At 40.0% G+C, this 11,193-nt stretch overlaps 1 long non-coding RNA gene across 3 annotated transcripts; it reads left to right on the top strand.

The window, feature by feature from the left end:
- Positions 1–858: 858 nt before the first annotated feature.
- LOC127009580 (uncharacterized) lies at positions 859–2,225 on the top strand. Of its 3 annotated transcripts, none has more exons than XR_007762086.1 (3): positions 859–1,263; positions 1,582–1,965; positions 2,125–2,225. It is a non-coding gene; the product is annotated as an uncharacterized LOC127009580 (long non-coding RNA). The 3 variants fall into 3 exon arrangements; XR_007762085.1 differs by having other exon boundaries at positions 1,582–1,899; positions 2,059–2,220; XR_007762084.1 differs by having other exon boundaries at positions 1,582–1,806; positions 1,966–2,203.
- The last annotated feature ends 8,968 nt before the right edge of the window (positions 2,226–11,193 follow it).

The raw sequence follows: 11,193 nt of genomic DNA, 5'->3' as shown, positions 1-11,193 counted from the left end.
GGCTATTTGACACTGGATGCGACGTTACCAGGGTCTGGATTAATACGTGTAAATAGACAGACTAGCATCATGTATATCTTACCTTAAAAAATGGCTCTTTGACACTTGCTGTGGCACTAACTAGGCGTGAATAATACGTGCATGGCTGAAATTTTATACATGTTGCCTTAAATAACGGCTCCTTGAATCTGGGTGCTGCGGTAACTACATAGGTAAGAGGTAAAGTTGGGGTCTCCGCAATAGCTGCGCGTGGCCTCAGTGCTCACTGGGGAAACCTGCGGAAGGTAAACTGTGGTAAACTGTTAACTAAGGATGCCACTAAATGCTGTAATACTCAGGGCCGGAGACAAACCGGCATTGTGTGTGTACAGTCTTAAAAGAAACATAACTCTCTCGAATCTAAACCGGGGCCGCAATCACCGTGTTCATAAGTGACGTATTTGAATGGTTCACGGTCTCCCAACTTATTCAATATTTATTTTGATTATGATTTTTTTTCCAAGAAATTGATAAGAGAAACAGCAACACACTATCACTACTCTGTTGTCATTTCCTTCAATACAACAGCAGCAATTCTTGCAACTAATTCTTCTGTTACCACCGCAAGGGTCCTGAACGAGTCACACCTACAAGCTTTCCTTCTCCTAAGCTTTTTAACAACCTTCGGTGGCGTCACAGCAGTTTCCCGTGAAGGTAGTTTTTCTTCTTTCTCTGTTACTGTGATTTCATTCGTTTCATTGGCTGGCAGAATCTCCTTTGTTATCTCTGTTCGTTCTGTTATCAGAGGTCCATCGCCATTTTCGGTAACATTCTTAGTCTCCACAGAAGCCTCCTTAATGGTTTCCTGTGAAGGTAGTTTTTCTTCTTTTTCTGTTACTACAACTTCATTCGTTTCATTGGCTGGCAGAATCTCCTTTGTTATCTCTGTTCGTTCTGTTATCAGAGGTCCATCGCCATTTTCGGTAACATTCTTAGTCTCCACAGAAGCCTCCTTAATGGTTTCCTGTGAAGGTAGTTTTTCTTCTTTTTCTGTTACTACAACTTCATTCGTTTTATTGCCGGGCAGAATCTCCTTTGTTATCTCTGTTCGTTCTGTTATCAGAGGTCCATCGCCATTTTCTGTAACATTCTTAGTCTCGAGAGAAGTCTCCTTAATGGTTTCCTGTGAAGGTAGTTTTTCTTCTTTCTCTGTTACTGTGATTTCATTCGTTTCATTGGCTGGCAGGATCTCCTTTGTTATCTCTGTTCGTTCTGTTATCAGAGGTCCATCGCCATTTTCTGTAACATTCTTAGTCTCGAGGGAAGTCTCCTTAATGGTTTCCTGTGAAGGTAGTTTTTCTTCTTTCTCTGTTACTACAACTTCATTCGTTTCATTGCCTGGCAGAATCTCCTTTGTTATCTCTGTTCGTTCTGTTATCAGAGGTCCATCGACATTTTCTGTAACATTCTTAGTCTCCACAGAAGCCTCCTTAATGGTTTCCTGTGAAGGTAGTTTTTCTTCTTTTTCTGTTACTTCAACTTCATTCGTTTTATTGTCGGGCAGAATCTCCTTTGTTATCTCTGTTCGTTCTGTTATCAGAGGTCCATCGACATTTTCTGTAACATTCTTAGTCTCCACAGAAGTCTCCTTAATGGTTTCCCGTGAAGGAAGTTTCTCTTCTTTTTCTGTTACTTCAACTTCATTTGTTTTATTGTCGGGCAGAATCTCCTTTGTTATCTCTGTTCGTTCTGTTATCAGAGGTCCATCGACATTTTCTGTAACATTCTTAGTCTCCACAGAAGTCTCCTTAATGGTTTCCTGTGAAGGTAGTTTTTCTTCTTTTTCTGTTACTTCAACTTCATTCGTTTTATTGCCAGGCAGAATCTCCTTTGTTATCTCTGTTCGTTCTGTTATCAGAGGTCCATCGCCATTTTCGGTAACATTCTTAGTCTCGAGAGAAGTCTCCTTAATGGTTTCCTGTGAAGGTAGTTTTTCTTCTTTCTCTGTTACTAAAGTTTCATTCATTTTATTGCCGGGCAGATTATCCTTTGTTATCTCTGTTCGTTCTGTTATCAGAGGTCCATCGCCATTTTCTGTAACATTCTTAGTCTCCACAGAAGTCTCCTTAATGGTTTCCTGTGAAGGTAGTTTTTCTTCTTTTTCTGTTACTACAACTTCATTCGTTTTATTGCCGGGCAGAATCTCCTTTGTTATCTCTGTTCGTTCTGATATAAGAGGTCCATCGCAATTTTCTGTAACATTCATAGACTCCACAAATGTCATCGTAATGCTGTTCTGTGAAGGTAGTTTTTCTTCTTTCTCTGTTACTAAAGTTTCATTCGTTTTATTGCCGAGCAGAATCTCCTTTGTTATCTCTGTTCGTTCTGTTATCAGAGGTCCATTGCCATTTTCTGTAACATTCTTAGTCTCCACAGAAGTCTCCTTAATGGTTTCCTGTGAAGGTAGTTTTTCTTCTTTCTCTGTTACTAAAGTTTCATTCGTTTTATTGCCGGGCAGAATCTCCTTTGTTATCTCTGTTCGTTCTACTTTATGAGGTCCATCGCTCTTTTCTGTTGCGTTCCTTCCCTCCACAAATGTCATCGTAATGCTGTTCTGTGAAGGTAGTCTTTCTTCTTTCTCTATTACTAAAGTTTCATTCGTTTTATTGCCGGGCAGAATCTCCTTTGTTATCTCTGTTCGTTCTACTTTATGAGGTCCATCGCTCTTTTCTGTAGCGTTCCTCCCCTCCACAAATGTCATCGTAATGCTGTTCTGTGAAGGTAGTCTTTCTTCTTTCTCTGTTACTAAAGTTTCATTCGTTTTATTGCCTGGCAGAATCTCCTTTGTTATCTCTGTTCGTTCTACTTTATGAGGTCCATCGCTCTTTTCTGTAGCGTTCCTCCCCTCCACAAATGTCATCGTAATGCTGTTCTGTGAAGGTAGTCTTTCTTCTTTCTCTGTTACTAAAGTTTCATTCGTTTTATTGCCTGGCAGAATCTCCTTTGTTACCTCTGTTCGTTCTGCTGTCAGAGATCCATTGCCCTTTTCTGTAAAATTCTTACTCTCCACAAATATCTCCTTGATGGTTTCCTGTGAAGGTAGTTTTTCTTCTTTCTCTGTAACGAGAACTTCATTCGTTTTATTGCCTGGCAGAATCTCCTTTGTTACCTCTGTTCGTTCTACTTTATGAGGCTCGTCGTTCTTTCCTGAGGCACTAAACACAGTTTCTGTTTTGTTTTTACTTTGGTCATCCGCCCCTACCTTCGGAAAAAGAAGAGTTCCGGCTTTATCGTCCTTCGGCTTTTCTTCAGTCGCATTGGTAAGAGGCTGTACTGTTTCTTCCTTCTTTATAGCAACTTCGTCCGTGACCTTTTTCACGTCCACCGTCTGTGTTAGGGACCCGTTGTGTGGAGTGGTTTCCGTCAGGGTTTCCCTCTCTGTGACAGATTTTTCGCCGCTTTCTTTACCTTCCTCATCAATAACAACCTGTGTTTCCGTAGTCTTTGATACATTTCCGTTGGGCTTAACGTCAGTTTCTGTAGTCTTTTCAACGACTGTCTTGTTTCCGGTTACTTGCCCCGTTTCATCTGTATTATTAAAGACTTTCCTCTCCACGGTCTTGATGGTGTCATTAGTGCCAATTTCCATGCTCTTTAAATCAGACAATTTGGGTAAATCATTGAGTCCCCCCTCGTCAACTTTCTGGCGAGGGTTCATAACGGCTTTCTCCAGGGTGCCGGAGGCCGCCCCATCATTCAGGTACCCCGCGGAGTTCGATCCGCCGGCCAGCGGCAAGCTGCTGCCGCTCAGATTCCCCAGGCACAAGAAGAGCGTGCACACTGCGAAGAGCGACATAATTGTTGATTGTAAGGATATGAAATTAAAAAGAATTACGATTTTGTTAAAACCGCTTTCGTCAGCTCAGGGATTGAAAACAGAATGGCCTCCGGGACGCCGACCGACAGGGAGAAAAATCCTCTGGGGTCTTCCTCCGCCGTAGGATGTGTTTTGGTAGAACAGGGAGAGTCGAACGAAAAGAAAGCACACACACACACACACACACACACACACACACAAGATGGCAAGGAATTCTGATGTCAAGTCTGGTGTGTGTGTGTGTGTGTGTATGTGTGTGTGTGTGTGTGTGTGTTTGTGTGTTTTAAGGAGGATGCGAAGCTCAGGGGTCCGTTACAAGGATGGTTAACGTCACTTCACTTGGAACTGCCATGCTTCATCATTGCATATCTCTCTCTCTCTCTCTCTCTCTCTCTCTCTCTCTCTCTCTCTCTCTCTCTCTCTCTCTCTCTCTCTCTCTCTCTCTCTGCTCATTTACTTGCATTTCTTTGCCTCTTTCCTTCTCATTGCTGTGTTTTTATTCATCCTTCACCATTGTCTTACTCATCACACTTACTATATTATTTTTCCCTCTCCTCCAGTCCTACCTATGAAGAGTAATAAAGACAACACATAGGAACAAACGACATAATTGCTCTTCCGCATAAGTACACTGGTAGAGGTTCTGTTCGTCCCAAACTACTTTGTTACCTGGAGTGTTTCAAAGTCCATTTCATAATTTGTGTTCTTCCACTTGCTGCGATTTGCTCTTTGTTTGGAAGCTTCGTGACATGGTCGGAAGGGGAAATGGAAAATCATCTGTATCTATCTATCTATCTATCTATCTATCTATAACGGGGGCATACGCTGTAGCTGCTCGCTGAAGTTAGGGTTGATTGAAGATCTGGGGTCGCTTCCCGCATCAGGAGGGTCACTACATTGTGCGTGGCGGGTAATGGTGACACGGGGCGCCTTGTATACATGTTCAGACCACTCAGACCCTATGGCCCAGACTACGTAACGTAGTCAGTCCTTGAACCTAAATGAAACTTATAAATGGACACCAAGACTCTGGATTTCTGCCTTAGCGAATATTAAGATGGAGGAAGTGGCGATTGAGTTTGAAAGCGAATCAGTCGTGTTGCACTGAATCAATGAAGGTGAAGTTTGTTCCATTTCCGTATTGCGACGTTGGTGAAGAAACAAAATGATGCAGTTTGAGTTTGTTCACATTTAAATGTTGTGCCAGTATGTCTGGCTCGAGAGGTATCGCAGATCATAAACAATTTGGATTTGTCCACAAGTTATTAAGTATTTTGAAACATTCGATCAGTATCCCACTGGAGTGACGTTTCTCTAGCCATAGCATGCATAGAAATGAAAGCCTTTCATCGTATAAGATTTGATGCGCAATGTAGAGATCATCTCTGTTAACCTATGTGAAACGCCTACTATAGTCTATGTCTTTTGCATAGCGGGGAGACCAACACTATACCGCATATGGTGAGGTCTGTCTAAACTATTGGATAATGGTAGTGATATATATATATATATATATATATATATATATATATATATATATATATATATATATATATATATATATATATATATATATGTATTTTTGAATGAAAAAATCCTTTTAATGAAGGCCAACGTTTATTTTGGGTTTTCGTTGCATCAATGCACAGCTCAAAGAATATGAGAATTTGATACCCAGGTCCTTGTCAAACTATATATACGCTTTTAAGTTTCACACCACACATTTCGTAATCGAACCTACTTTTTTGTCCCACCTTTAAGAATCTAACCTTTATCCACGTTAAAGGGCTTCTCCTTTCCATCAGACCAAGCTGAATTTCTAATTTGAATCATCTTGGAGGCTGTGTCTGTCTAGGTCTGAGAGAACATAGTATTCAGTCTTGTGTCATCAGTAGATTTGTAATGATAGTATTGAGCCCAACGTCGATGTCACTGATGAATGATTATGAACAGTATTGGGCCAAGGACTGAACCCTGAGGGACACCATTAGTGAGAGAGAGAGAGAGAGAGAGAGAGACCTCGTTAAGAGAAATTAAAAGGAGTGGCATTGTATTTTTCGCATAGTCTGTCTGTCTATTTGTCCGTCTGTCTGTCTGTCTATCTATCTGTCTGTCTGTCTCTGTCCAATCTATTTGAATGTCTTTTTCTGTTCATTCTTTTGTCCGTCTGTCTGTCTATCTGTGCCTCTTTGTCTTTGCCTGTCTATCTCTGTGTCTGTCTGTCTGTCTGTCTGTCTGTCTGTCTGTCTGTCTCTCTCTCCCCCCCCAATCCCCAAGGCTGACCCCACCAATTAAAGAACCGTTCCTGCCATTTTTGTCGCGGCCGTAATTGCGTTATTCTCGTCCGGCTCCGTAATTACTAACAAAAAATACAATAATAATCTCTCCACCACCTGCTCTGCGCCTTCTGGTAATTACGCAGAGTATATGTAGTTTTTCTTCTCATTCAGTTACGTAATAGCACGGATATGGAAGCCAGTGGACGGGACAGCTGTAGAGAGAAAAAAGGAAAAAAGGAAATTATGTAAGAATGATTGAAAGGAAGGACGGAAGGATAGGAGACAGAATTAAAAAGAGAGAAAATAGGAAACAATGAAAGGGATATGACGAAAGGATTGCAGGAAGGAATAAAAATACACGATAAATGAAAAAAGAGAAAAATGAGGAGCAATGACAAATAAAGGAAAATTAAAACCAATAACAAATAAAGAAACTGAAGAAGAAAGGGAAAAAAGAGGAAAATTAAAAGATAAATAAGCTAGAAACTTCAAAGAAAATAAGATCTCCAAGATGACTGGAAGAACAAAAGGAAACAGGAAATATAGAAACAAAGGAAAAAATAAAAAAGGAGAGCAATAACAAAGAAAAAGAGAAAATGGAGAGAAAAGAAAATAAGAAAGTAAGAAGGAGGATGGAGGGAGATGCATTGTTTGGAAAATCTTGCTGAGACGCAGAGACAGACAGACAGGCAAACAGACAGAGAAAAACTTACTAAATAGACGCAGTGACAGACAGATAGCCAAACAGACAGATAAAAACTTACTAAATAGACGCAGTGACAGACAGATAGCCAAAGACAGATAAAAACTTACTAAATAGACGCAGTTACAGACAGATAGACAAACAGACAGAGAAAAACTTACTAAATAGACGCAGTTACAGACAGATAGCCAAACAGACAGAGAAAAACTTACTAAATAGACGCAGTTACAGACAGATAGCCAAACAGAGAGAGAAAAACTTACTAAATAGACGCAGTGACAGACAGATAGACAAACAGACAGAAAAACTTACTAAATATACCTCCAGAGAGAAAAATTGTCTAAATATTTTAACACTCAAGAAACAGAAGGCTAATAAAACCTTTAATGAAATACCTTGAATGAAAACTTATTATATGGAACAGATATTAACGACAAAATTAAACACTCACGAAGTTTGAAGGCTAATAAAACCCGTTACTGAAAAAACAGAAAGAAAACAATTATGGTGAGTTTTCGTAAGTCATGAATTTACTTAACTTTTGACCTACAATTGATTTGGGATAAAATCGAACCCTCGTTTTTAGATTCAGTTCTCAGAAAAGTCGAAACCAGCTGAGTCACGCTAGAGGATCGGGAAGCTGTCAAGGCAGAGGAAAAAATCGAGTCCTTGACAGGGCAAGAATTATAAAAAAAAGTTAAAGTAAATAAAACGGGTTTGGATATTGGTTTACGGGCGCTTATGGAGGAAAAAGAAAAAAAAAAACCCGAAGGAGTTCAGAATCCTTGATATGAAAAAGAGAAAATAAAAGTCGAAATAGCTGAAAAACATCATCTTTTTTTCAATATTTACAATACTACTATAAAGAGAAGCACTTTGGATAATTTTCTTTTATACTGGATCGGGTAGGAATAAAAAAAGACAACGGTTCCCCAAAGACTGGCTTATGGAGGAAATAGAAACAACGCGAGGAGGAGGTCAGAACTCTTGATACGAAGAAGAGAAAATAAAATTCGAAATAGCAGAAAAACATATAATCTTTTTTCAATATTACAATACTGCAATAATGAACAGCACTTTGGATCGTTTTCTCTGAGCCTAGATCGGGAAGGAATATAAAAGACAACGGTTTCCTAGAGATTGGCTTAAGGAGGGGGAAAAAAAGCAAGGAGGAGGTCAGAACCTTTGATACGAAGAAAAGAAAATGAAAATCGAAACAGCAGAAAAAAACCGATTATCTTTTTTCAATATTACAATACTATAATAATGAACAGCACTTTGGATCGGGAAGGAATAAAAAAAAAGACAACAAGTTTCCCAGAGATTGGCTTAAAGGCGCTGAAGGAGGGAAAAAAGCAAGGAGGAGGTCAGAACCCTTGATACGAAGAAAAGAAAATTAATATCGAAATAGCAAAAAAACAGATGATCATTTCTTTAACATTTTCAATAAAAAAAATTAAAAAGCTGCACCATTGACCGTAATATTTCTTCTTATTCTTAAAACTGAAAAAATAAGAAAAGGAATCAGAATCTTTGACACGAAAAAAAGGAAAAAAAAAAGATAAAAATACAATATAACAAACAAATCATCTTTTCTTTAACACTTCCCACTAAGAAAAAGAATGTGGATTATATCTCCTCACCCTCAAACTTCATCCTGTCCTTTGCTATAATAAAGAAAAAGAATAAAGAAAAACACAAATAAAACAAAAAAAATGTGGATTATGTCTTCTCAACCTCAAACTTCATCCTGTCCTTTGCTATAATAAAGAAAACAAATAAATAAATAAATAAAACTAAAAAATGTGAGCTCGCGTGTCGAAATAAAAATATAACGGATCAAAACCCCTGACAGACTGAAGCTCCGAACGCAAGTGAACCATAACGAGTGAGTGTTTGGAGAGTGAGACAGTGAGTCAGGAAAGAGGATCTGGTGCAACGGGTTCACTCACTCCTTGCCTTACCTCACTCCTGGATGTGAAAGAAAAAAAAGGTGTGTGTGTGTGGGGGGTGAGTAAATGAGTGAGTCAGTGAGTGAGTGAGTGTGTGACTGAGAGTAACTGAGTTTGAGTGAGTGAAGGTGTAAGTATTTGAGTGTGAGTGTAGGTGTGAGTATTTGAGTGAGTGAGTGAGTAAGTGAGAGTGAGTGAGTAAGAGAAGTAAATGAATGAGTGAATGAGTAGTGTGCATGAAGAAATGATTGAGTGAGTGAGTGAGTGAGGGAGTGAGGGAGTGAGGGAGGGAAGGGGGAGAGTGATAGGGCGTGATATGATGGGTGAGTGAGTGAGTTCAAGTGAGTGAAAAAATGAGTGAGTGAGTGTGAATGACAGGAAGTGAATAACTGAGAGGGAGTGAACGAGGAAGCGAGTGAATGAATGAGTGAGGAAATGAGTGGATGAATGAGTGAAAGTGAATTAAAAGTAAGTGAGTGGAAGCAATTGAGAAAACGAGTGAGTAAGGAAGTGAATGAGAGAGTGACATAGTGTGTGTGTGTGTGTGTGTGTGTGTGTGTGTGTGTGTGTGTGTGAATGAGGAAGTTAGTGAGTAAGTAGGTGAGTGATTGAATGCGCGAGTGAGTAAACATCGATGACTACCTTCTAACACTTTCCAAAAGACCAAAACGTTCCCTGCTTTTACTCGCCTCCATGACTCAACGATTTCTTTTATTTTTGCATTTATTTATAGATTTTTTTGTATACTGATCATGTGTTCCTTACCACTTCATAGGCAGGAGTCAAACACGGAACCCAAATATTGACACACACACACACACACACACACACACACACACACACACACACACACACACACACACACACACACACACACACACACACACACACAGAGAAAGGTATCCGGGTTTGAACGTTTCTGTGTATGCCATAAAACGTCTAGCATGTTTACGTAGGGTAGTATTACAGGACGGTGTGTGTGTGTGTGTGTGTGTGTGTGTGTGTGTGTGTCTGACTCTTATCTCTCACACACACACACACACACACACACACACACACACACACACACACACACACACACACACATACAGTAAGATAGTAATAAAACAACAATAACAATAATACCACTAAAAACAACAAACAAACAACAATAAAAACAGCATCATGATAGGTTACAAAACATACCACCACCACCACCACCACTAACAGCAACAACATCAACAAGGCCGGGGATAAAAGTGACCCCTCCTCCTCCTCCTCCTCTTCTCTGACCTTCACTCTAAACCGGAACTAGATCTATGAGGCCACATGCTGACGCCACACTGCCCGCCGCGTCACCAGTAGATCCTGGAGCTCAATGGCCTCCCTCCCCTGGCTGACTGGCTGAGATTATTTGGTTGACTGGATAACTGACTGGCTGACTGAATGACTGATTGTGATTATTTGGTTGACTGGATAATTGACTGCCTGACTGAATGACTGATTGTGATTATTTGGTTGACTGGATAACTGACTGACTGCATGACTGATTGTGATTATTTGGTTGACTGGAAACTGATTGACTGACTGCATGACTGATTGTGATTATTTGGTTGACTGGATAACTGATTGGCTGACTGAATGACTGATTGTGATTATTTGGTTGACTGGATAACTGATTGACTAACTGCATGACTGATTGTGATTATTTGGTTGACTGGATAACTGACTGGCTGACTGAATGACTGATTGTGATTATTTGGCTGACTGGATAACTGACTGGCTGACTGAATGACTGATTGTGATTATTTGGTTGACTGGATAACTGATTGACTAACTGCATGACTGACTGTGATTATTTGGTTGACTGGATAACTGACTGACTGACTGCATGACTGATTGTGATTATTTGGTGGATAACTGACTGGCTGACTGAATGACTGATTGTGATTATTTGGTTGACTGGATAACTGACTGGCTGACTGAATGACTGATTGTGATTATTTGGTTGACTGGATAACTGATTGGCTGACTGCATGACTGATTGTGATTATTTGGTTGACTGGATAACTGACTGGCTGACTGCATGACTGATTGTGATTATTTGGTTGACTGGATAACTGATTGACTGCATGACTGATTGTGATTATATGGTTGACTGGATAACTGACTGGCTGACTGCATGACTGATTGTGATTATTTGGCTGACTGGATAACTGACTGGCTGACTGAATGACTGATTGTGATTATTTGGCTGACTGGATAACTGATTGACTGACTGCATGGTTTCAATAGGGGATACTCAGATAACTTTACTGAGGAGTTTAAATAATAGCCCCTCCGTGGTGCAATGGTTAGCGTTCCTAGCTACGAATCCACGGGCCCGGGTTCGAATCTTGGCCAGGTCAGTCGGCGTGCAGCTCA

Source organism: Eriocheir sinensis, chromosome 41, assembly GCF_024679095.1.
Source record: "Eriocheir sinensis breed Jianghai 21 chromosome 41, ASM2467909v1, whole genome shotgun sequence".
NCBI lineage: Eukaryota > Metazoa > Arthropoda > Malacostraca > Decapoda > Varunidae > Eriocheir > Eriocheir sinensis.
Note: the sequence above shows the minus strand (reverse complement) of the source record. Positions and strands in the feature narration are given on the sequence as shown.